General features: G+C 44.5%; 1 protein-coding gene across 1 annotated transcript in view; it reads left to right on the top strand.

The window, feature by feature from the left end:
• The window catches only part of PEX10 (peroxisomal biogenesis factor 10), a 66,839-nt gene that overhangs the window by 15,926 nt on the left and 24,148 nt on the right, over positions 1-26,765 (top strand). The gene's annotated exons all lie outside the window — the stretch shown is intronic.

The raw sequence follows: 26,765 nt of genomic DNA, 5'->3' as shown, positions 1-26,765 counted from the left end.
AGTCCTTTTTTGCACTGCCTTACCTATCTTTGCCCCCAAGAACCCCATAAAAAGCTGATCGTCCACACTATGTTCTTTGGTACAATCCAAGTAAAAGCCTAAGGTTCTTTTGTGGTGCAGCCACTGGGCTCTCTTCTCCTCTTTTGAGGGATGAAATAGAGCAAAGAACTCTGTGAGGGTGATGGATTGCCCAAGATGAAAAGGAGTCACAACGCTTGATAAAAAAGCTGCAAGGGTCCTCAACACCTGGTGTCTCGGGGGAATAACCGGTGGTGTGGGGCAGCTGAATCGAGAGTATTGCAGCTCACTCATGCAACAATTTGAAGTGATCGCATGAGTAAGACATTTTTGAGAGTCAAAAGACATAACAAGCAGCTGGGCATTGGCTTCAAGGGGGTGCGGTGCGCATGTCGAACATCATGACCAGATTAAAATTCTACTGTGCCATCAAAAACAGTTGGGGAGGAACAGGTATTTGAAATGTTTTTAAAAAAGTTCATCATGACCGGTGATGTTAACAAGGATGGGTGGTCCAGCAAATGCAAAAGGGCCAGCAAATAACCTCTTATGGTGACCACTGAAAAACCTTCCCGGGCCAAAGACATAGCAAACAGCTTACAGTTTGGCTTGTACGGGGAGCTGTGTTGTGGATGCCACAAATGTATTCCAGCACCTGGCATAAATGGACTTTGTAAAGCGATGCAAGATCGCGAGGATGACCTAAAAAACCTCAAGTGGTAGATCGAACACAGTCACCTGCCGCCGCTCAATCTTCACACAGTGGTGTAGATTGAGGTGCATAACCCTGCCCTGCTGCTGTGACAGAAGATCCCTCTCTGAAGTGTAGCCTTATGGGAGGACCGATGCTCATGCCCAAAAGCTCTGGTACAACACTATCCTGGCCCTATCCAGAGCCACTAGGGTGACTTGAACAAAGTAGTTCCTGATCCTCAGAACTCTGGGCAGGAGAGGCAGAGGTGAAAGTGTGCACTGCAGTCCTGTGCTCCACGCTAGAGAGAGCGATTTTGGGAATTCCAACATGCAGACGTTTTTAAACTGGTTTTCGGCGGTGGCAAAAAAAAACCCAACAGGGTTCTCCCCATAGTTGGAGGATGCCTTGCGGCACCTCAGAGTGCAGTTGCAGTTCATTATCATCAGCTGAGCTTGTCCTTCAGCACAAGATGGATAGCTCGTGGAGCTGGGCGTCTGCTGGAGACCAGAGGCATCTGATCACCCTGATCCAGTGCAGAGAGAACCTGGTTCAGTGTGACCATTTTGGATTGGTCTGTCCATAGAAAGGTATCCAAAGGGTGACAATCTAAAACAAGATAAAGGCCTCCATCCTTTTTTGGCCATAAGAAATAGCAGGAATAACAACCTGTCCTTAATTTCAAGCCCTGCTACCTCTTGATAGCACATTTGGACTGTAAGGCTTGCACCTGTTGCAGTAGGGATGATAAGTGCTCCTCTCAGAGGCTCTTTGAGGTGGGGGGAAGTCGTTGATATTTGCAAAGAAAAAGAAGGGAATAGCCCTGCTGGATGATCAGAAAGACCCATCTGTTGGATGTGATGGGACTGCCACCCTGGGAGAAAATATAAGATACTGCATCCCACAGGCTGGTTGTGATGTGATGTAGGAAACTGGCTCTGTATATACTATACTTAAGTAAGGTATAATGTGCGCAGAGTCCAGCGGATTCCCAGAGGCTTAACAGAGGCTAAAGTAGATAATACTAATGCTCTCTTTTCTGGTAGTGTGAGACAGCAGTTAGGTTATCAGAGGGCTGTATTAAGTATTTGTTGTACACACTCAGGCAAGAAATGATTACACACACACACACACACTCCATGACTAAATCCAAGACCAATTGTTTGTAAACATATTACTTTTTGTATGTTTATTACTTCGAACCATAGATGCTTTGTTGTAGTAAAATAAGTTGTTCAATATAACAGTTTTTCAGTAAACAAAGTGGACACTGCATTTTTGAAACAATTCAATGTTAATCTATGGAAGGTAAATAATAATGCAATTTCACAGGTATGTACACAACTTACAATTCCAGTCTTTGGGTTTCAGGATCAACACTGGGCACAGTCGGGTAAGTATAGAGACTGCACCACTAGCGGCACTGGGGCGGCCATGCGCAGAGGCCAAATTGGGTCACTGGGGCCTAATGTTAATCAGTGGAGACTGGGGTCACTCAAAGAGGTGCCGGTTGAAGGTAGGTAAAATCAGAGTGGGGCGGGGTCAGTCTCCGGGAGTTTAGACCAGCCCGGGGAGCAGGGGCCACAAGGCAGCACCGAATACGCACCCACAGTGGCATGGAGGCAGCCAGGTGCAGAGTGTCAGTACAGCATTGGGCGCCCAATACAAATCAATCGAGAACGGCGGTTTCAAACAAAGTCTGCAGGCTTAGACCATGACACTGGATGACGGAAACCGGTGGCTCTGGAGGTAAGTTGGGATGCTGAAGAACTTGGGGACACTGTAGGTAGGGCTCCCCAAGGCCTTGGGCTGCGGGAGCCCCCAAGGCCTGGGAACTGTGGTGCAGGGGTGTCTTTGGATGTCGGGAAAGTCTTATTGGAGCCGGTCGCGGTTGGGGGACCCTTTGTGTTGAGGCTGCAGGTGCTGTCGGGGAGTTCAGGAGAGGTCACTGGGTAGACTCTAGCTCCGGCCCACTGGGAAACCTTCTTGGGACGATGGACCACTTCGACTCGGCCGGAGGCGTCGGATGCAGAGGTGGGTCCAGAGGTTTGGCTGTGAGGTTCAGCAGGGCACTGGAGTTCTTGTTGTTGGTTTCTTCGTGGACAGGGTCGCTGTCCTCTGGAGTTCTTGGTCTTTGGGGAAGGCAGGCAGGCCTCCCAGTGTTTTGGAGGTCGCTGGGACCGTAGGACGAGTTGCTATTTGGAGCAAGTTTCTTCAAGGTCTGCAGACAGTCCATTAGGGCTGGGTCCATGCAGTTGTTGTCTGGAGTCTTCACTGCTGGTACGGCTCTTCGGTCCTTCTTGTTCTTTAGGTCGCCAAAAATCTGAGTATGAAAGTTCAGGGGTGCCCCTGATAATTTAAGGGTGTTGCAGGGACTGGAAGGTAGTAGCCAATGGGATAGTTACCTTAAGGGTAACAACATCCTTTGTATGTCCACTCACTCTAGGGAAGGACCATACCCCTATCGGCTAAAATCACCCAAAGCAATATGGAGCATATTCAAAGGAAGGGGGTCACTTCGGCTCAGGACACCTTAGGGGTGGTCCTGACTGAGAGGGGACACACACCTCCTGCTTACTAATTTTTCCGCTGGCCTTGCCACCAAAAGGGGGGCTAGGTCAGGGGTCGGGCATCTCCACTAGCTGGAGAGGGCCTGGCTAGCATAACAAAGGGAAAGAAGCATTTAAGGCTTACCATTCAATGCTGTTCCTGCTTGGGGGTAGGTGTGAAGCACCTCCACCCAGAACAGACTTTGTTTCTGACCCATAAGAGCAAAAAGGCTCTCATCTCAAGGGTCAGAAACATGTCTAGAGGTGACAGGCTGGTGCAGACCAGTCAGGCACACACTAGTAGGTTTTCAGGGGGAACCTCTGAGGTTCCATGTGAGTGCATTTATTAATAATTCCAACACTGGCATTAGTGTGGGCTCATTATCTTGAGATGTTCGGTACCAAAAACCGTAGGATTCGGTGAAGACATCTTGGAGCCGTAGAACTCTTATTCACAAGCTTCCAGCCCATTTACGCAGAATGGCTTCACTATGCACTTATAATGCCTACACTATAGGGGCATATCTGCTCATGCAGTTATGCCCTCACAAGAGGTATAGTGCACTCTGCCTTAGGGCTGTCAGGCCTGCTGTAGGGGTGGCTTACCTATGCCATTTGTAGTGCAGGCAGGCCTAGCACACCGGGTTGTGCGCCAAGTCGACTCTTCACTTTTAGCTGCACCAAAACATGCATGCGCCAGTGGCAGTGTGCATGTTTTTTGTGAGGGGTCTCTTAAGGTGGCATAATACATGCTGCAGCCTTTGAGACCCTTTCTGGTCACAATGCCTTCGGTACCATTGGTACCTTTTACAAGAGACTTAAATGTGGGCCAGAGGTGTGTCAATTGTGGAAATAAAGGTATTGTTTTGGGAAAGAAGAACACATGCACTGGGAACCTGATTAGTAGGAAGCCAGTGCACATTCAGTCAAAGTTGCATTCAGAGTCAGGCAAAAAGTGGGGAGTAACCATGACAAAAGGATTACTTTCCTTTAGCTCTGCAAAGGCAAACTGAAGCGATTTGGAGGCTCATGCCACAGCGGAGGGGGACTTAGTTGATCGGTGCGCCTGATGACCTGCACATTGTCTGTCCAGACTACACAAGGGTTGAGGTAACTCTGGGGGTGGGGGCTTGTGTTTTATACAGTCCAAATCTCTGGAGTAGCCTCCGAAAAACTGAGGCTGATAAGGAAACTGCCTTTCTGGTGGGAGAAAAAGGCCATGGCCCGGCTTTCCTTGAAGTGCTATAGTTCAGAATCCGCATTTTCGCTACACTAGCAGGATCCAATAAACGTCATGTCCACAAGGATGTTTGTATGCCCCAGAGAAGCCTGTGGATCTCATCCATTTGTGGCGACTGAGCACCACATTATTACTGAATGCTCATCTCCTGCAATCATCAAAAAAATGGGGTAACCCAATTAGCCAGCAGACCTGGGTAGTGAATCTCATTCAAAAACAATGGCCTCCAACTCCTCTTTTTGCTAGAACCAATTTAGGTAAATAGTTGAACTTTCTCTTATTTAATGGGCATATATACCAAATTAGCCCGAACCAATTAATGTCAATTTTATCCACAACAAAACAAAGCAAAAGCAACAGCAAAACAATATTTCATGGGGCAATTTTAATTACTTCATTGCATTTCTAACTGTCTCAATAAAAAACATTTGTAGTTGCCCAAAGAAAAGCGTGCAAAAAGATAGTTATAGAGTGCTGGAGAGGAAAGATTAGAAAAAACACAGCGAAAAAGGGGGGTTATATTTACAAATTCATATATACAAGCAATAAATTTGTACAATATAATATACAATTCCTTTAGATCCTGGTGTGTATTATATAATTTAAACATGGTTTATCTTGATTGGAGATACTACTTCCAAACTAATATTGCACCCAGTATTTTTACAACATCATCCAGGACAAATTAAAGCGTCGACGTTTCGACTCGTCTTGTGGCCTTAAGGTGATTTAAGCCGTGGCCATGCGAGTCTTCATCAGGACTACAATTTTGGGCAACCCAGGGGAGCAGCATAGGGCCCTGAAACATAATAAATTTATATGTCAAGCTGTTGCTTTAAACTTGCGAACCTTCATGTGTCGCAAAAACCATGGTAAGAAGAACATACCCACTGGTAATAGATGACAAGGGAACACTTTATTAGCTCCTGTTCCACTGGTGAATAGATTAATACCTAAAAATAACAGAGGGGTCATTAGACCAGTTCTAAAGCCAAACAAAGGCCCTACTTTCCACAAAAACCTCTGTCGTTACCTTCAGGTGGGTCGTGGCTGGCGTTATTAACACTCCAGTTTTTCTGCAGATTAGATTTCAAGCACACCCTATGGTTTTAAAAGGGAGATGTTTTAGTGGCCAGAAATAATAATGAGCGGATTCTCAGCCTTCCATGCCCAGTTTCAAAAATTGAATCTTACCGGTAGGCTTGCCTGTCAGCCCGCGTGGTTCAACATGCGCTTGCTTCGATCCAGTCAGAATAAGGGTACAACACTCCCTACAAATTAAGTGCAAAGGAAGTCACTACCTATGCAACTACATGAAAGATCAAACGTGGGGGTGAAGTCATAAATTGGACTCACCACTTTAGTCCATTTGGTTCCAGACGTACTTGACTGCCTGCAAAATCAAGTGAAAATTGCAATGATTCCACAGCGCCCAATTAAAAAACGAAACTAATTCTAAAGGAGAGGGAGTGCAAACGGATTCATAATACACTCACCTCGCTCGTTAATAGCGTCCCCCAGAGATTCAACATTCAGCGTAACGCGGCATCTGCTCGTTGAGCTCAAAAACCCTCGATATGGAGGAGGGACTACACGGAAGGTCTAAGTATCCGGGAATCAAAATAAAGGAAGGGCTACCAACGCGCTACTCTTTCAAGGAAAGCATGTATCGGCCATTTTGAAATGGGAAAATGAACAGGACTCTTACAGTCGTGGTCCCTGATCTGCACCCTATTCATGATAATGCATAACATCAAAACCTACATACATATTACTACAGTGAGAATCTTATAGTGGAGCATATAAATATGCATAAGACGATGCCTTTTCCGGATTACAGTAAACTTTTTCAATAGTGCCTATAACAAAATCCGTGTTAGGCAACTATGTTGAGTATTGTAAGGTTTTACAAGCGTGTATACATGCCCCTTTTGTCAAAAAACCCGTTTTTTGGTGTACCTCTCCAAAGTGCAATATATATTCCACTCCGGTTCAATTCAATAAAGATAGATATATCCATATATATATTGTTATGATCGTAAACGCATATATCACATTTGGATAAAGATAGATCTATCCATATACATTGTTATGATCGTAAACACATATATCACATTTGGACACATTAGTACCAACGTGAAGATCTTTTAGTCCCTAACCAGAAAAAACAGGGGGATGATCGCCTTGTGTGTGTCACCACCTTCAACACCACCTTCCACACGAAGAGTAGTGTCATTAAGAAATCTATCAATCAACATTGGCACCTGGTGAGTGAGGAATTGGGTGGCCTGCCCCCACCTCTACATGCATTCCGTAAGGGGATGAGTGTGAGGTACCACCTAGTTCCGTCTCTGTTACCCACAAATCGAACTGTGGGTCAGACAACATTGTGGGATCTCCCTCCCATTAAAGGACACGCGAAGTGTGGTACATGTCGTGCGTGTCCTTTAACCAATGAGTGCACTACATTTAACTATAACAATCAAACCCATACTTTGACACAACACAGTAACTGTAACACGGCAGGGGTCATATATGCCATCTTATGCCCCTGTGGTTTCTTGTATGTTGGGCAAACGACCCAAAGAGTTAAATGCAGAATCCTACAACACTGTAGCCGCATTAGATGCAAAACACCAGGTGCACCCTTGGTCGAACATTTTACCACCTTTGGTCACGATTGCGACAGCCTCCGTTGGTGGGTAATAGAAAGAGTGGCCACTAATATTCGGGGGGGTGATTTTGGCAATGTACTAAACCTAAGAGAGTGCAAGTGGATATATTCCCGTAACACGGTCAACCAAGGACTAAAGGAACAGGAGGAGATAAATAGACAGGTGTCTCTCCTTAGAGTTTAGAAATGTCATTGTGGATTTTGTACTAATGTGTCCAAATGTGATATGTGTTTACGATCATAACAATGTATATGGATATATCTATCTTTATCCAAATGTGATATATGCGTTTATGATCATAACAATATATATGGATATATCTATCTTTATTGAATTGAACCTGAGTGGAATATATATTGCACTTTGGAGAGGTACACCAAAAAACGGGTTTTTTGACAAAAGGGGCATGTATACACGCTTGTAAAACCTTACAATACTCAACATAGTCGCCCAACACTGATTTTGTTATAGGCACTATTGAAAAAGTTTACTGTAATCCGGAAAAGGCATAGTCTTATGCATATTTATATGCTCCACTATAAGATTCTCACTGTAGTAATATGTATGTAGGTTTTGATGTTATGCCTTATCATGAATAGGGTGCAGATCAGGGACCACGACTGTAAGAGTCCTGTTCATTTGCCCATTTCAAAATGGCCGATACATGCTTTCCTTGAAAGAGTAGCGCGTTGGTAGCCCTTCCTTTATTTTGATTCCCGGATACTTAGACCTTCCGTGTAGTCCCTCCTCCATATCGAGGGTTTTTGAGCTAAACGAGCAGATGCCGCGTTGCGCTGAATGTTGAATCTCTGGGGGACGCTATTAACGAGCGAGGTGAGTGTATTATGAATCCGTTTGCACTCACTCTCCTTTAAAATTTGTTTCGTTTTTTAATTGGGCGCTGTGGAATCATTGCAATTTTCACTTGATTTCGCAGGCAGTCAAGTACGTCTGGAACCAAATGGACTAAAGTGGTGAGTCCAATTTATGACTTCACCCCCACGTTTGATCTTTCATGTAGTTGCATAGGTAGTGACTTCCTTTGCACTTAATTTGTAGGGAGTGTTGTACCCTTATTCTGACTGGATCGAAGCAAGTGCATGTTGAACCACGCGGGCTGACAGGCAAGCCTACCGGTAAGATTCAATTTTTGAAACTGCGCATGGAAGGCTGAGAATCCGCTCATTATTATTTCTGGCCACTAAAACATCTCCCTTTTAAAACCATAGGGTGTGCTTGAAATCTAATCTGCAGAAAAACTGGAGTGTTAATAACGCCAGCCATGACCCACTTGAAGGTAATGACAGAGGTTTTTGTGGAAAGTAGGGCCTTTGTTTGGCTTTAGAACTGGTCTAATGACCCCTCTGTTATTTTTAGGTATTAATCTATTCACCAGTGGAATAGGAGCTAATAGCCCAAGTGTATCCTTGTCATCTATTACCAGTGGGTAAGCTCTTCTTACCATGGTTTTTGCGACACATGAAGGTTCGCAAGTTTAAAGCAACAGCTTCACATATAAATTTATTATGTTTCAGGGCCCTATGCTGCTCCCCTGGGTTGCCCAAAATTGTAGTCCTGATGAAGACTCGCATGGCCACGGCTTAAATCACCTTAAGACCACGAGACGAGTCGAAACGTCGACGCTTTAATTTGTCCTGGATGATGTTGTAAAAATACTGGGTGCAATATTAGTTTGGAAGTAGTATCTCCAATCAAGATAAACTGTGTTTAAATGATATAATACACACCAGGATCTAAAGGAATTGTATATTATATTGTACAAATGTATTGCTTGTATATATGAATTTGTAAATATAACCCCCCTTTTTCGCTGTGTTTTTTCTAATCTTTCCTCTCCAGCACTCTATAACTCTATCTTTTTGCACGCTTTTCTTTGGGCAACTACAAATGTTTTTTATTGACACAGTTAGAAATGCAATGAAGTAATTAAAATTGCCCCATGAAATATTGTTTTGCTGTTGCTTTTGCTTTGTTTTGTTGTGGATAAAATTGACATTAATTGGTTCATCTCCTGCAATCAGTAGCATCCAGACCAGCATGAGTTACATATTCAGCTGCATCCTGACCATCCTGAATGGTTCGAGCCTAAGAGGCCCTGAACATTTTCGGGGACCACCAGCAAGAAATTCTTGTCCATGTCCTATAGGGCATGCGTATAACTGCAGTAGATAACTGGCACTGACTGACCTCAAGGCAAGGCTGGCCGAAGAGAACAGACGTTTCCAAAATACCTCAGTCCCTTTTAATATCATAATGAACGTGATGCAGAATGAATTAGGATTCACCTTACTGCGGACAGCTCGGACCACCAAATTCTTAGGAGTGGGATGCTAAGTAAGAAAATCAGGGTTGCTTGGCACTTGTCTGTGATGCCTGGTCACCTGCCTTTTTACTGGTGGGTAAGAACAGAGTTTAGATCAAATGCCCATAAGGGTGTCAGTTGGGGTTTCATTGAATGGCAGTAATGGCTCAGAACACTACCCAGGCTGAAGGACTTTTGTAATCACATTTGTTTTAACCTCATCAGAGGGCTGTTATAAAACCAGACTCTCCGTATGTCTGATGAATATTGCAAAGGAAGCACACTCTTCTGTGTGTGGAGGGGGTGGAATCAACTCTGTATCCGGGGAAGTATCAAGTCCACTGACCTCTTGCAGATCCATAAAACACACTTTCATTATAATGTAAGGATAAATCATCCCCATCATCTCCATTGTCACATGGTCTGAGTCAGCCAACTGAGGACAGCTCCGTGGCATTGGGAAGATTTTCTTTGATTCCGATTGACTGGGAACTGGTTGCACTGGAGAGAAGTAAGAGCGTGCCTTCAGGTAATTTGATTCGGCATTGAGTCAGACCATGGGATTGGCATAGGAACCCCCACCCCCAGAGACCTTGGGACCCCTGTTAACTAGAAGGGGACTTGTGCTCATCATGGAATCGGAATAGGAATCGGTGCATAACTCAATGTGGGTGTGAGATGCTCAAAAGGTGCTGAGGATGGATCCACTGGCGGTAAATCAACTGGAGGACCCTGGAGATCCTTGGGGCCAAAGGCGTACCAGAGGAAACCAGATGAGTATCCAAAATATGCATCATGGTTTCTAAATGCCTTAACTTGCTGCAGCGTCACAGATGGCCCAGGGAACCTAGGCTCTTTGGGACCTCTTATATTGGCTCTTCAATTGGAGATCGGGAATGAGATCAGGTGGGGCTCTGATGCATTTACAACTTCTCTTTAGGTAGATAAAGGTGGGATTGGATCGAGCCCTGCTTCACATGGTTGTGTTTCTGCTACGACTTGGACCTCAACTTACTGGATAACTTAGACCGCAAAGAGGACCAAACATGGGATTGGCCTAGAGAGTGATAATGGATTTGTACCCATGACTTATCTTGGCTTCTTTCGATGTTCGGTGATATACAGCTTCACTTCACAGTATTGGGCAGCCTTTGGGTGCAAGTGGGCACATTCTTCACATGATTTGGAGTTGTGTGACTACACCAAACACCAGAGATTCCCCTTGTGAGGGTCTGTCCCCGAAATCTGTTTAATATGGTTTTAACCACGAGTCTTGGGTGGAGACATTATTCCCTTGCACACTGAAATGTATTTTGGAACACTCAACAAACTGGCTAAAAGGGCAGCAGAGCTTCAGATCCACATTCAAAGGTGTGGAATGAAAGGAAGGGACCTCAATTCACATGGCTGGCATTTAAATGTGCCTCCACTCTGTTACCTCTGGGAGCGGAACAAGGTTAGTGTGGAGCTGCACAGCACCAACTAGCAGCATGTGGGAGCACTGCTGTGAAAACCTCCGGCTCTAATCTGGTACCTGGAGAATATTCCAAAAGTGATGAATCTGCACTTAGAGGTAACCATCAGAAATTGATTTATTTTGAATACTGGTGTTTGAATAAATCATAATGTAGGCCATTCAATTAATTGTAAGTGATGCAGAAATGGAGAATTTGTGTTTCCCACCATCTTCTCCCAACAAATATTGTTAAATCCTTCTCGTAGGATGGTAGAAAATGCCTGAATTGTTGCTTTAGTGTCATGGTTTTTGGTAGTGGCTTACAACTGAGTTTACCAAGGAGTGGACTGGCTTGGCTGATGTAGGAGAGTGGCGGGCTAATGAATGGAGACCCAAGAGGTTAGTGGGTGAGAGGATTGTTTTGAAACTGGGTAAACTGTGACCAGACCTACAGAGAGGATTTTTTTTTGTTGTAATCCAATTTGATTCTTAAGACTAACAGGCTGGCCTGGTCAGCTTCACTTATGCATTGATATGGAACGTAGTAGTCATGAACCAAGTGACACCTGGGGGGTACAAGAAGGCAAGTTGCCCCCACGGAATTCCAGAGTACTGAGTGGAAGAAGTTGGAGCAGGAAATGGCTTCCAAAGCAGCCAAGTATTGGGTACTTAATAGGACGTCCTTTTTAATGTAGCTAGATTTAGTATTGAAATACATATCTACCTTCCATATTTTCCCATATTTGAATAATGAATCTCCTTGGATTGCATCACATTTTACAGAAGTGGGGTTTCACCATCACTTAGGAGCTATTATTAGGAATGGTGAAGGAACAGTGAACTGTGGTTGAGGAAAGCATTAGGACATGTTCTACTGTAGGCTGAAATTAAAACTTGGCATGCCCTACTCCCAGAGTGAGAGAACAAAGGAAGACTGAGGTACATGAGCACCACATCCTATACTGGAAAGTTGCAGAAGGTTTGTGACATTGCTTATGGTTTACGTAAGCACATAGGCACAAAGCCGGGAGAATTCTTGTGAAGATAAATTAAATTTCACCACCTCTTTGAATGTTTACTTATGCCTTGAGCTTTCTCTCGGATACAAGAACTTATCTAGTGTCTGTAGTGAATCTTTTTCTCTTTCCAAGATATGATTAATAGCTTTACCTAGAGGTTCCACATAATCTTCGAAAGGGTGAAAAGTTTGTCAAGCACCATGTTTCAGTGCAATGAAAATTTTGAATACTTTATTTATCTATGGGAAAAGTTGCAATTATAGGTGACATCAATCTAGTTACCAGCTGTAAATGCACGTCGGAGCCTAAAACATAATTTAATTCTTTCCATAGGTTACTCTTTACATTTGAGTATTTGTAGTCTACAAAATATCAAGCTAGTAAGATTATTGTGAGTTTTGAGTACTCATCAGATTGATTGTATTTTCCCAAGTATAGAAAGCATGAATAATCATGGGTTGTGATTTGAAGTCATTGAATATTAGTTTATGCTACCAATTAATGTATCCTTCTACTGTTGATAATATTTTACACATTGTAACTATTAACAATTGCTAACTTAAAGGAGGACTTGAGGCATGCTTTGTATCCTTGACTTGGTTCACAGCTCAGTATATTTGGTTGGTCTCTGAAAATAGCTAAGGAATCAGGTAATGCCCACATTTCATTTTAGGATGCCTCAGATATTGGTCGGGTGAGTTTAAATTGATTCTACAACAACTCTGATTAACATAAACAAATAAGGCACAGAAATAGATCCTAGAAATATTTAATTGTTTTCTTGGTTTGTAAAACTAAGAAGACCGCCCCCCAGTAAATCCTGTCTGCTACTAGGAATTGAGTGAGGACCTATGTGCACCCCCACATCTGTCAGATTCTTGCTGAACACTATAGGCGCAGACTTTAACCTGAATAGAAGCGTCTTTAATGGTAATGGGATGTTGTTACAAAGAAGTACAGGTAGCTATGGTGACGTTTTTGGATTAGGACATTAGAGTACATGTCCTAAGCGTGTATTGTGTTCTCAAGTCGCCTCGATTTAAAAATTGGGCAATTGCTTGCAAGGAAAATATTTAGAAAGTCCTTCTTTATAATGCACATGTAAATCCACCTCTGATCCAATTTGGCTTTCTTTTTACAGATCTGATCTCTATATACTAACAAGTATTTGGAATATACTTGACCTTGTTCTTCAACCACATCTGTCACCAAACACGTTCAGCCTTCCTCTCAGAGGAGAAAATTGTATTCTTCAGTCATACCACAGCTGGCATGTGTGGAGACATCCAATTAATTTGTTCCTAGGCCCTAAGGTCTGCATCTTTTGTGATGTCTTCCAGGTTGGGAAGAATGAACTGTACCTTTCTAGTCACCAAGGTGCCTTGGCAAGAAGTCACTGTAACCCAACATTTGAAGAACTGCACTTAAGGCTCTTCTTAGGCTACACTTTCCATGTTGATATGAGTAAAATTGTTTTATTTCTTTGATTTGGCAGAGCCCCTGTCTCTGTTTGAGACCGTGTAGACCATCTGCCTGTCCCATTTCTGTCTCTCTGTGCTCCGATTTCTTTTTTTTTTTTTTTCCTTGTATGTTTGAGGGTTAGTAAGAGTTGTCTATTAAAGGAGGATTGTACATTTGAAGCTGTACCTCTGGTTTAACCTTGGAGAGCTGTGACCAAGAGTGCTAAAATAGGTGCTCGGTGTAAGACTTGTCTGGAAGCCATATGTTGCATATCTATCCAATCTGTAAGGAGATACTTTGATCTTGTCTTTCACACAGTCCGACCAACCTTTGTTTCATCTCTTTAGCCGTCAAATAAATGCCCAAAAAAGCTTCCACTTTTGTCCTATCAACTACATAAAAGCCTATAAAAAAATAGGCGCCATTGAGCACATGTGAAGGAATTGCTTCAAACAAGCAAACTTTCTTGCCAAGAATGTCTTATCGTTGATTTCCAATGTCCTGGGTATTTACTGTACCTTGAGAGTTGCTTGACATATTCACGGTGTCTCACTCCACAAGGGACGCCTACCTAAAGCAAGAGCAGAATAATTTCCAAAGCCTTATAATCACTGTGCTTCTAAGGGAAAACTAGTGTTTTGGAGCCTAAAGTTGGTGACAAAGAATGTATGTGATCCAGGAGTACAAGAGTTGTGTATTGATGCCTGTCTACAGTGTGTCTAAGGGAAAAGTCATCTGTGGCCTGGCTTATGGCAGAAGGATTGTAAATTCCCCCGTTGACTTATTTGTAAATAAAAATTCAACTAATAAAGGATTGTCTAATGGCGACTACTTGATTAGATCTTGTGAGGTACCTTCAAAGTCCTTCTTGCCTGGGTACTCTTCATAAGACATAGAGGGCAATCCAAGCACCTTACTTACACATGTGGAGGATAATCTCTTGCTGTTGTTTTGATGGTAGTACTTATAGAAGTGTTTTTCAAGTAAGTCAGAAGAAAAGATTTTCCTACACAATCCAAGGCCCAGACAAATTCGTTTTTTTTGTGTAAATTAAATAAACTATCGAAACACTTTAAAACCACCTTCATGGTGAAAAATGGGCATTACCAGAAGATGGAAAAATGTTTTGGAAACACTTGGGCATTTCTCTAAGTGGGGTGTAGGAGGTAAGAACTGAGGTGAATTGGCTGCTCTGGGACACTTTATTTTTAGAAATAAACTCCACCCAGTGTAGCTAAACAGTTTGAGAAAAGGAGCAGAAATCTATTAATGGGCGCTGAAGCATATACATTCTGGACCTATTGCCTTTGCCAGTGCCTTTTTGCTGATGCTGTGCAGCATTGGTCAAAAAACAAAGAAGCCACCATGATACAGCTGCTAAGACTGTGTCCTTCTGTTCGAGCCGGGTAGCTTGGGAGCGCCTGACATGGAATTGTACCACAGCAGCCCACAGGCTCAATTCGGGATCCATTGGATTTACCTGACTCTATTCATGGCACACACTGCCCCTGAAAGTGACCAAGCGAACCCAGTTCCACTACACATGGCATTATTTTGTCTCCATCGTCGCCCGTGACCTGGGATTGACACAGGATGCACAGTTTGGGCCTGGCAGCAACTCCGCCGCAGAGCACGTTTGGACACTCTGTACACACAGTCAGTGCCGCTCACCAGACACCCATCATTGTCTTTTACGACTGAAACGGGAGTTTGCCAGCTACTACGTAACCTCCAGTTACATACACTGGGGCATGCTTTCACAGACCTCTACTTCATCAATCTAGATACTGCATTGGGAGAGGATTACACTGGCCTCCTTGACAGAATGACCTACTTCCAATTGTGGGCGGTGATTCGAGCTCAGTATCCCTCGTTCTTGATTGGGCCCCCAACTTTCCAAGTTCTGGAAGCTTTTTAACTAATCCCTCGCCCGAAAACTTATTTCACGTATTTACTCTGGCGTGCAGCTCAAATCTCCAGTCTGCAACCCCTCCTTCCCGCCCAGCGCGAATGGGAGGCAAGCTTGGGAACTCCGTTTGGGGAAGGGACAGGTTATATAGGACTCCTGTATGGCTGCATAAAGCGGGATTGAGTGCGGATGTGAGATGCGTATGCTGCAGAATGGCTGAGGCGGCTTTCATGCACCTGGCCTGGGAATGCTTGGACGTAGCGAAATATTGGACCTGCGTCTTTGATGCGCTGGATGGAATGCAAGTTGGAGCGCTCTCCGCTTATTGCTTTGGTGGGATATGTCTGGGACCTCCCGGCAGACATTAGGAGACTGGATGCTGCTATTAGCCAAGAGGCGGGTGGCTATCTGCTGGGGCCGTAAGCATAGACCACATAGGGATGACTGCCTTAGGGACGCTGCGTGCTGCTATAACTAATTTTCAGAATTCTGGGAACTCATGCCGAGACAGGCGCGCCCGTACAATATCTGGGAACCTCTGCAAAGTTTTCTACAAACTCATTCCGTTGACCACGCATGTCTCGCACTACTATCGGGGGCTGCTCCACACGTTGGAGTGCCCCTTTCCCTAATTTGACCAGAGAGACTTCCCCCTCCCCTCCCCGTGCTGTTCTCTCCTTCTGATCCCTTTCTCCATTCTATCTTCTTCGCTGTTCTCTTTTGGTTGACAAGCGACTGCTGCCTTCCGAGCTGATGCACAGGCTGGCAAGAATATATGCCACTACAGGACATTGCAAGTATGGCTGGACTACCAACCATCGTAACTTGATAACTGTGCAGTTGAATATATACATGTGCAGATTTACCTCTATATTAATCTCCAATATCCCCTTTCCCGGGGCAGCATGTCGCATTTTTGTACTTGCTAAACATGTATAAATAAAGTTGTTTTTTTTTAAACTGTGTCCTTTCATAGGCACTCCTGCACGATGACATGCACACATCTGCACGAAGCGTGGCACACATCTGCATGATGACGTGCATATGTGCCATCAAGCCATGTCGCAAATTTTCAGGTGCAAGATGGATCAGCATAGTTTAAGAAATGGTACTGAATTGGCACCAGAACTCCTTTTTATAAGACTGAAGGGCTGGAAACAATTTGCTGCCATGTGCTAATCCCATTTTTAAGTCAAAGCCTGCATTGCAGCGCATGCGCTGTCGCAGGCGAGAGTTCTTGTTAGCAAGAAGGGGCATGAAACCACGCCCCTTCTTCCATTGGCCAGCCTCGCCAAACGGAGGCCTGCCACTGGACAAAGCCCGTGTTTGGATGATTTGTCCGGCTGTGATCCGCCTCTCTAGGACTGGGTGACGTGACTTACGGTGTCGGAAGCGTATTTTCAAAAATATCGCCATGGCAACCATGAGTCAGGTCACCAGTCCCGGAGGGGCGGGATTCCTTATCGCGTTTCCGGCTATTTTTTTTTTTATTTATTTTATTTTTTGCATTTTTGCAGTCATTCCTGCGCGTTCCTCGACGGTGGAGGAGGTAGGGGAGAGGCGGTGCTGGTTTTGGCGTCTGGATTTGGGGCAGGCGGCGGCAAGATGGTGTGCGGCGGCTTTACGTGCTCGAAAAACGCCCTGTGCACTCTGAATGTCGCGTACATGGTAAGTGTATATGGGGAATAGTGGACATAGAGTAGACTGTGCTGTTCCCTAGTTCTGTGTCGTCGTTACATAATGTTTCCAAGTCTGTCTTTCATTTGGACAACCTTTTATGTTTTAGGAGTACTAGTGAAGGGTTGTTTACAGAACCAGTTGGGCCGACCTCTCTCAGAACAATGACTTGTTAATGAGCAGCATTCAGTTATTTTTGCCTGAGCACGATTAGGAAAGCTAACATTCTGCACGGCAGAGATCACTGTTTACATACAGCTGGGGAGGGCCGCGGGCGGGCGCAACCCTCCCCCACGCACTGGAGAAGGGAGGCCGGGCTACAACAGTGAGGGTAGCAAGAGAGGGTAGCAAGGGCAGGGAGAGCGACCACGGGGGTCGGGGGGGGGGTTCGGCTGGAAGCGGGAGGTCGAAGAAAAGCCAAATAGGAGAGCAGGATAAAGACAACGGACTTATATGTGGAAGAGAAAAACAGGTTTCAAGAAAAACTGCTGGGAACCCGAGACTGTAGCAGATGGGGGAGGGGTTGAAGAGAGACAGAAGAGTTGGCCTAAAAATGCATGCCAGAAGTTGCGCTAAAGTCGGGCAGGTGAACGAGAGACTGGCCGATTTGAAATACAGGAGGAGAGGTGAAAGGTCATGGAGAGAGAGCGTGAGACACAGAGTTCAGAGTAGAGACGTGCGAGCAAGCACAGAGCAAGAGACAGACGAGGGGTTAGAGAAGTGAAAAGCTGCAGATAGGAGGCGCGAGAGCCAAGAAATTGGAGAAGAGAGACTTCAGAGCGGGCTGTGCACGAGAGGCAGAAAATATAAGAATGTGTGGGGGGAGAGGGGTGAAGAATGGACGAAAGAAGAAACCGCAGAGAGGGCAGGGAGACGTGTGACGATGTGAAAGATCGGTGTATTGAGGAAGGATGAGGAAGGAGCAGGGCACAAGTCGAGGGTACACGTGGGTAGACGGCGCCCACCCACTATTTTAACAGGGTGGACGCCGTCTCCACTGCCAAGAAGTTGGGCACTTTGGGAACATGCCTAACCTGTGCCTGTGACATTTTCCGACACTGGGACACATTAAGCAGCGCCTGCACGTTGTCTGCTTTCCCTTCCCAGCAACAGTGCGCAAGCAGCGAGGGTTTTATTTTTGTTTTTTTATACCTTCAGCATGGCCCAAGAGAGAGGCCAAATTTAAGGTCCATTAGCTCTCCTTTTCTACCAGTATAATCCTGGCTGGGAGCTCTCTGGAGCCTCGCACCTAGATACCAGAGAGGGGGAACAGTTCTTATGGAAAAACTGCGATTGGAGGCAAGCTTTTGACTTTGTCTAATCCCTGCACATACAAAATATGCATGCACAGTAAGAATGTCACTACTGAATCCAGGGAAAGGGAGTCGCCGGCACTTTACTTTATACGTACACGTTATAGATTGACAAATAATACAAGTGTGTAAATCGATGTATGGGATATGTTACATTAGACACTGTGAGTTACAACGTGTAGTAGTCAGACGCCATGATGTCCCATGCATACTTCCCTACTTGGTCAGCCACCGCCCCGCCCTTATTTTTAGATTTCGCCTGTCGAAAGCTGCGCATAAGGCGAAATCTTATGAGAATAATATGTGGGCTTTGTTCCGCCTCTGTCTTCCATTGGCTAGCTCCATAAATGGAGGCTAGCCATTGGAAGAGAGAGGCGTCCGTCATTGTGCGAGGCGATTGGTGGGCGTTCCCGGCGATTTTTTTTCTCGTCCTGCCCCTTTGACAAGTCATTGCGGTGGTGGGCGGTTCCTATTTTTTTTTGGGGGGGGGGGAAGGTTTGTTTTGGTCATTGCAGGCCGACCGCCGCCGGAAAAAGTCCAGGTGAGTGCTTTTTCTTGCCTTCTGCTTTGCCTTTCTTGCCGTTTGCCGTTCCCGCCCCCCTCCCACTGTCCGAGCCTTTCCCGTCTCCCCCTCCCGCTGTCCGTGCCTTTCCCGTCCCCCCTCCCGCTGTCCGTGCCTTTCCCGTCCCCCCTCCCGCTGTCCGTGCCTTTCCCGTCCCCCCTCCCGCGGTCCGTGCCTTTCCTGCCCCCCTCCCGCTGTCCGTGCCTTTCTCGTCCCCCCTCCCGCTGTCCGTGCCTTTCCTGCCCCCCTGCCGCTGTCCGTGCCTTTCCTTGTTGTTTATGCCATCAGCGCTATCAACTACATTCCCTAACCTATCAAAAGGGAATCTGTCATGGTGGCCATTTGGGGCTGGGAAACTGGCTAATTTCTGTGGAGCATACAAACGAAAAACTGATCCCTGGCCTCACCTCACACGCCCGTGGCCCTTTCTTGTGCAACCCTCCTGCAGTGATCTCATATGCAGTAAACTCATCTCACCCGACCAACCTAAAACTGCTGTACATACACTTACCATCTTAGGCGGGGACTCTAGGAACGCTATACTGGCTACTGTCTCATTTACATAATCTGCCTCGCTCAGAGCTGCCTTACAATTAGCAGCCAGACCATGTGTCAAAAATACAACTCTATTGTTCTAGACCTTCACTATACAAATGCTGCAATAAATAAAAGAATATGCAATCTGACGTTCAGAGGTAGATGAATGTGGGAGGTCATCACATCCAACGCTATCTGTCCGTGCCTTTCCTGCCCCCCTCCCGCTGTCCTTGCCTTTCCCGCCCCCCTCCCGCTGTCCGTGCCTTTCCTGCCCCCCCTCCCGCTGTCCGTGCCTTTCCTGCGCCCCCTCCCGCTGTCCGTGCCTTTCCTGCGCCCCCTCCCGCTGTCCGTGCCTTTCCTGCGCCCCCTCCCGCTGTCCGTGCCTTTCCCGTCCCCCCCTCCCGCTGTCCGTGCCTTTCCCGTCCCCCCTCCCGCTGTCCGTGCCTTTCCCGTCCCCCCTCCCGCTGTCCGTGCCTTTCCTGCCCCCCCTCCCGCTGTCCGTGCCTTTCCTTGTCTTTTTTGTTTATGCCATTAGTGCTATCAAGTACATTCCCTAACCTATCAAAAGGGAATCTGTCATGGTGGCCATTTGGGGCTGGGAAACTGGCTAATTTCTGTGGAGCAAACAAACGAGAAACTGATCCCTGGCCTCACCTCACACGCCCGTGGCCCTTTCTTGTGCAACCCTCCTGCAGTGATCTCATATGCAGTAAACTCATCTCACCCCACCAACCTAAAACTGCTGTACATACACTTACCATCTTAGGCGGGGACTCTAGGAACGCTATACTGTCTACTGTCCCATTTACATAATCGGCCTCGCTCAGAGCTGCCTTACAATTAGCAGCCAGACCATGTGTCAAAAATACAACTCTATTGTTCTAAACCTTCACAGATGCACTATACAAATGCTGCAATAAATAAAAGAATATGCAATCTGACGTTCAGAGGTAGATGAATGTGGGAGGTCATCACATCCAACGCTATCAGAGACTGTGATGTTTGGCTCAGATGGAGGTTTTTCTGTAATGAGGACATCCTCTCCAGACTAAGCAATATTCTAGTTTCTTTGCGTCTATAATAGCTCCTAAAAGTATTTTTATGTCTTTCTATTCAGTGAGAAACCCAGATGATGCAATGAAGAAAAATGTATAACTTGTAGTCCTATTTCTTCTTCCTGGTTGTTTTCTTTACGTTCATAGATACTGAAAAATCGTTGTTTACGTGTAGGATGCTTCCTATTTCATCTTGACATCCTAAGCTTAAAGGAGGTTGGTCCTTGCCTCTGTTGCCTGCTTGTGACCCGTTTTTGTGTGTGCCTCTGCCTGCTTGTGACCCGGTTTTGTGTGTGTGTGTGGGTGCAAATGCAATAGGTGTCGCATTTGCGAGAGATTAGGCTATTGGCTTTGTAAATGACAATGCCATTTATTTATGTTGTCAAAGCCAACACATAAATAAAAATGTTGTCATTTACAATGCCAATAGCCCTAACTTTTCCAAAGGCGAAACCGTTGCATTGTAAATGCTTGTTTAGGACTTTTGCCCTGAGAGGGAGAGAAAATAGAGAGATAGGAAGTTGAAAAGGGGAGATACCTGAGAAAGAAAGGGAGTGACAAAGGAAGAGGAGAGACAGATGAGCAAAAAAGCAAGAGATTGCAGCTATGGGGTTGAGAGTGAAGAGATGAAGGTTTGAGAGGGCCAGTGCTGAAACTGTAAAAAATGGCTTTGGGAACCCATACGGGCCAAGATGTGGCAGGGGAAAGGGGGTGGAGTCACAAAGGGCGCAGCTTGCAATTCAGAGTCTGACAGTCAACTTGTATATTTACTTTAAAAAAAAATCCAGCATAGAAAGTGGTAGCAGGAACATTGATGACAGCAAGTCCATTGTAGATTACTTAATTGGTCACAAAGAGGCTGCATTTTAAAATATCTTACAGGGTTAAGACACCTGCTGCAGAGATCGTCGTGTACCCAGACATTTTGAGGGGATTATTTTTGTGGTAAAATAACTCTAGTGGTTTACACATTTCTGCTGGGTTTGGTCTGGTCACGGTTTGGCTAGTAAAGTAGAATGAAGGGTTAATAGGCTTTCTGCAAAGCACACTGTGTAACATGCAGAGCACAGATTTTTATTTTATTTAGCCATGTAAGTGGGCTTCTGTTTTTGACACAAAGATCGTTTTGTTGCTTTTGATTCATAGGATGCATGCCTAATATAGCACAGTAAACTATTTACCGGCATCATGGAGCTGCATGCAAAGTTTAAGTCCTGGGTTTAGATACTTCTTTTTTTCCCCACTGTTGCTATAAGAATGCAAAGAAGGGTCCCATTGGGAAGTAAAGCTGTCTTGGTAGCACAGACAACCAAAATCACTGTATTACATTTTATATCCTTACTTTGTGTTTCTCCCGACCATCCACTCTTAACATATAATCAAGTATGGATGATATGTGATTGCTACACCTTAGAGCTCTCTTTGTGTTTTGTAATATTTCCTGTCCATTGAATTACACACTTGTATGATTTATTGTGCCCCGTGTGTGATGTGAAGTGCTCTTACACATTATACTGGGATAGATCGGGCTAGAAAAGAGGTAAATTAAAAACAATTATGCCCATATTTCTTTCAAATCTTGCATTCTTAGAGTGTAAGCACACCTATTACATGGGGGTGGGGGGAGTTTGAGCAAAGTTAAAAAAAAGCATTTACAATGCAATAGGTCTCGCATTATTAAAGTTTGAGCTATAGCCATTGTAAATGACAATGCCTTTTATTCATTTGCATCGGTGTGTAAACAAGCACTTTGTACTTATAGTCCATGCTTATGAGAAGCAATGCTGGCAGTCTCTTTTACTGCCAGCCTTGCTCATCGTAAGCAAGGACTATACGTTCAAAGTGCGTGTTTATGCACCGATTGCAGGTTTTAAAAACAAATTAATAAAAGGCATTGTCATTTACAATGCCAATAGCTCAAACTTTAATAATGCGAGACCTATTGCAATGTAAATGCTTGTTTTAAATATATATTTGCTGACACGTGCTAATCACATCTTTTAAAAAAAAAAAATTTTTTATAAAAAGGCCTGGTGGGGTCATTGAGGAACAGGTGGGGGGGGAGTACATGAGAGTGGGCCTTGGCGAAATAAAACAAAAAAAGCTGTGCTGAGGAGGTGGGGAAAAGCAACACATCAGGTAGATAGCAACACTGCTGTGGGAGAGAAACAATGGGAGAGAGAAAGGGAGGGAAACACCTGAGGAAAAGAGCAACACAGAGCACAGGAAAGGTGTTTGGCAGCAGAGGATAAACGCACGAGAGAGAGAGCTGCAAAACACCCACGGTCATGTAGTGCTTAACCAAAAATTAAAATAGTAGTTCCCTAAAAGTGAGTTGGGGAAGAATACAAAGCAACTAGTCAAAAGCATGGTAAAGAGACTGTTCTCCAGGAGAGGAACAAATGCAGTGGAAAAGATCGGAGAAGGAAGGCCATTGAATAAGAAGCAAATAAATAAGAGTGCCAAAAAAGCCAGACAGTCCTAGGCATAGGCGGTCTGCGAGTTCTTAGTAAGTCCACAAATAGGTCTTTCAAAAGCAGAAAGTTTGCACGGTCTTGTGGGTGAGGCCTAGAAATTGAGTTCTGACAAACTGTGTTTTGAATTAAGAAAAGAAAATGCTTGGAGCATATTTGAAATCAAGCATAGTAGTCACAAATTATTCTACGGAGTTCGAGTTGGGGAAAATCCCTTGTAGGATAAATATTTGAATTGCTCAATCATTTGATTTTTTTCCCCAGTAAAGTAGTTCCCAAAATCAATTGAAAGCAAATGCCATCAAAATTAATTGTTCGTATATTTTTTTTAAATCCATTGAGAGTTTAGAGACTACTTTTTTAGGAGCTAATTGAGAAACCGATCTATTGGATGGCATCAGCTATAGTAATGCAACGTTATAACTTGAAGTTGTCTTTGTATGGCTGTGTGTTAATTTAAATACTAAATGAAGCCCAGGTTCTATAACGTTCTTAACTTGTCACCTGTAACTTGTTAGTTTGTGTTGCTGTATGCTCAAATTTAAATTTTAGACCAATTCCTTTCCATACACGTGTGACCACAACAAAACATGTTACTTGGTTATTTATTTATTTTCTGGTATTAGATTCATAATAAAAACATAGCCTTTCTTGCAGCCAGTATTCACACCCTAATTACACATATGGTGGTGTGATATTGCCACGGCAATATGTAGTTGGGGAGACATCAGTTCTCCATTCCACAAGTTTCCTTATCGGGGATTACCTGGCCTGCTGAACTCTGGGACGCACTTTACCAGGCACAGATCTACACCCGTTAAAAGTGCATAGTAGGAATCTGGGGCTTTGGATACTGCTACAGCCGAGCCCCACCTAAAATATTTTGTCTTATGCCACGACCCCCAACCGAAACTAAACTTACCCCTCCTCCACCACAGAGGCAGTAGTTTAAGAGAAGATGATGCCTGGCCTCAGCTGTGCCTCTCGTCCCTCGTCTTTCAGAAAGCCATGTTAATATCTGCATTAGTAGTCCCTGGATTTGTGGAAGACCTCCAGATTTTCACAAAGTTTCCCCCATTCTAGAGTCAGTAACTCATAAAGAAGGTGGTATGCAGCCTGGAATCCGATTCCAGGCCTACGTTATTACCGCACCTAATTCCAACCAGCCCATAATGAGTGCATTAGTGGCACTTGCTTGGGCTTATTATATAGAAGACTTGCGCACAAATAAAGGATTGATTACAATTCTGAATTAGAGGAATCTCTGAAATTACAACTTCTAGGAGCTGCCCCAGTCATTCTACATCTGTAGATGGGATTCTTGCCTGAGGAATAAACCACTATAATCCTTCATTATACCCTTCTTGTGTTGGTGGCCCTTTTTATCTCCCTGGATATTTTAACTTGCTGTGTTTCTCTTTTACATAACCAAAACCCACATCACTTGAACAACATAACCATAGTGTTGTTTTCTGCCTGTCTCAAACAAAACTATGTTTACGTTAAAGTGACTTGGGTTTAGCATCAACATGTTTGTACTGTCTATCCTATAGTAATTACAGGATGTACGACTATATGTGTAGGATTTTGTTGTGTCGAATAACTGTAGAAGGGAGGACATATCCTATACCCTCAGCTCCCATCCCGTCCGTATCTCCAGATTGTTATCCGTGGGTTTTCGTTTTGTGTGTAGATGTAATCTCTTTTACATAAGACTGCACCACATCAGTTTCCTTGCAGTAATTTTGGAAGTTGAAACAAATCTGTTGACTTCTTTTGGAAAGCTATCACTGCTTCACTCTGACAAAGCAAGTCTGTTTATTGTGATGTTGGCTTCTCCTACAGTGCTTTTTATGTACTCTGGATTGAAGAGAGCCAGGAAACTGGCCAAGCCCACCCCAAGGAACAGCTTGTTTTCTAAAGACCTTCTTTGCCCATCCATCACTTGTCAAGAAATTAGAATAAGAAAAGCTCAAGTCAAAATCTGTGGCTAGCAAGAGTCCACAAAATTAAAGGACTTTATTAATTCAATAGCCTCTTATATAAGCCTCTTTTTCTCACTTCTTCAAAAGAAAAGAATTGACGGGGCTCTTTAGACACAAAACCAATCTTGTTTCTGCTTTTCACTGCAACTTCAGTTTGCTGTATGCAAATAATGCAAGAATCATTGGTTTGTGCATTTCAGTCTCCATTCACACTCTTCCTGAGTAACACAAATTTTAGTTGGACTGCTATATAAATAATTTCCCTGATCAATCCTCTTTTAGATTCTTCACTAAAAGCTGTATCCAATGTTTTGGCACTTTGGCTTTACCATCACTTTTAACTAATCATTTAGTGAATAAAAGGTTCTCATTAACAAAATACCTTGAAGTGCAATTTTAAACCCACAAGCTTGCTTGTTCCTCATTCTTTCAGTGGTACATAACAAAAAACGATCTATAGACTGCTTCTTTTTCTTCCACTTATCACAGTTCAAAGATGCAAGGTGAGATGTGCAAGCTGCCTTCGGTTTGGCAAATCAGTCACAGTGTAAAGTTGCTACTTTTTCTCTGGTGCCAACTAGTGTGTTGTAATCGCCAAAGACTGTGGTGTCCTGCAGAAAGCATGCGATCACATGCGTGCCTTTTTGAGCCATTGTATACAATTGGAGAAATCAATGAGGGACTGCAAATATTTTCCACTATCTCCTCTGTTACAAATGTGGGAATGGTTTCTGCCAGCCTTCAGCTGTCCTAACATCGCAAAAAAGTAGCAGGTCATAGTAGATCCCTTCCGCTTCGCCATCAGTATTAAGAAATGAGTAAGCATAGGTCCAAGACTGCAGCCTTATCCCACAAAGTCAACTCACAATGCTTATATTTGAATGGTATTGCGACCTTCCTACAACCCCTCGATTGGCTTGTGATTGTATTGGTAGCAAATTGCGAAAGCAATGGCAGTGTTCTACTGTCCCATTCAAGCTTCAGTCTTTGCTTTCCATTAAGTAATATTTATATAAATATACTCCCTCATTTATTGATATGTTCGATCTTGCATTATTCACTGTGGGGAGCCCCTGCTCACAATGTTGCTGCCAGCATCCGAAGCTTCCAACAGTAGGAAGCTGCCTTTAGTGAAATACACTTTCTTCCAGTAGCGGCTGCTACCCAACGGGGGTTGTGGGGTGGGGGAGGAGAGGTTTTGAAAACCACTTTCCTTAATACCGCGGACCGCCGCGCCTCCTCTGTCCTCTCACAGCAAGAGGAACCAAGAAGCGAAGCACACAGCCTCCCAGAATCCCTTTACCAATTACAACGCTGCCTTGCAGCAGCTTTGTAATTTGATTAGTGTGACTGCTGTGGTTTGGCGCTCAGACAGGGACTGGCAGGCTGTGCATGTTCTCTGCCCAGGCTGTAATGCAGCCTGGGGGGAGAACATGCAAAGTGCGCATGATGGTTTGGCTTGCAAAATAATCATGTGCACTTAAGGTGCTGCCACCACTCCTCCCCCTGAACATGGGAAGACTTTCCCTACCCCGCCGCTTCAGCTGCACTATGGAGCGTTATTATCATTTTGTTTTTTGTAGTCAACTTGCAGTTGAAGCAGTGGAGTGATGCTCCACCGCCTTAATGGAGGAGCCGCCGCCGCTGTTGTCTTCATTGTGCTGCCACCAGCCTACCTTGTGCAGGTGACTCCCACCATCTAATTTACCAGAATTCAATGTGGTCAAGCACTCTTATCTCCTCTGACCTCGTTCTCCAGCGGGCCAGGAGCCTACAGCTGCAATAGTATCATAATAAATGTCCTCATAGGAGTAAGGCTCA

This window comes from Lissotriton helveticus, chromosome 5_1 (genome assembly GCF_964261635.1).
Source record: "Lissotriton helveticus chromosome 5_1, aLisHel1.1, whole genome shotgun sequence".
NCBI lineage: Eukaryota > Metazoa > Chordata > Amphibia > Caudata > Salamandridae > Lissotriton > Lissotriton helveticus.
This window is presented reverse-complemented; position numbering and strand designations above follow the sequence as displayed.